Genomic DNA, 1,037 nt, shown 5'->3' with positions numbered 1-1,037 from the left:
TATATATATATATATATATATATATGCATGTCTTTGCCTCTCTGTTTTTCCATCACCACCACCCACAACCGGTGTTGGTGTATTTAGGTCCCCGTAACTTAGTGATTCGACAAAATTGACCGATATAATAAATGGGGTCTATTTGTTCGACTAAAACCCTTCGAGGCAATACTGCACCATATCCACAGTCAAAAGTGAGTGAGACGAGTAAAACATAAAAGATGGATGTATGGATGGATGTTATTGGGCCGTTTCAGAATTGGTATTCCTTTGTTTACATCCCGTAACTTAGCAGTACCACCAAATGTTATAGTATTAGTACCAGACTTTGAATAGGTATTGGGATCGATTTCATCTTCAAAAGCACTCCAAGAAAACGACTTTGCATAGCTGCAATACAATGACAGAAACAAGGAACTGATTAAAATCATAATTTAGATTGAGAGATATAGAGAGCTTGTTTGATTGCACAAATACAACTTCAAGGATGATTAATTCAGTACCAAGTTAGAATATAGTGGATTATTTGGTTGAAATTAGTGTTTGTGTGTTGTTTCCCCAACAGAAACTGAACTCACAATATAATGACAGCGAAATTCCATCAAGTATTTTGTCTGTAACACTAACAATTTTGTCGGCTCCATGCCTTTTTCATTTATACATCATAAGCAAACAATTAGCTTTGGTTTTCTTATTCTTACCTTCGTATTTTGTTTTCTTCTAATATTTTTGTACGATTCATTATTAGATACTATATTGCATTTCGGCTAAGATTAGGCTCAGTTGAAATAAAAGAAATCACATATCTTTCTCTATAAATGTGCCAAGTATCTTAGAGGAGATATATATTTAGAACAGCAGAGGTTTTTCTACTTCGCTCAAAATTTAAATATCAGCGTTGAAAAATATATTGTATGCATGCATGTCATTATGCGTGTGAATATATATGTGAGTTGTGTAGTGTGGTATCGTGTGGTGTGGTGTGGCGTGCTGTAGAGTGTGTCTGTGTGTCTGTGTGCGTGCGTGCCTGCCAGTTT

This window comes from Octopus bimaculoides, chromosome 5 (genome assembly GCF_001194135.2).
Source record: "Octopus bimaculoides isolate UCB-OBI-ISO-001 chromosome 5, ASM119413v2, whole genome shotgun sequence".
Lineage (NCBI taxonomy): Eukaryota > Metazoa > Mollusca > Cephalopoda > Octopoda > Octopodidae > Octopus > Octopus bimaculoides.
Note: the sequence above shows the minus strand (reverse complement) of the source record.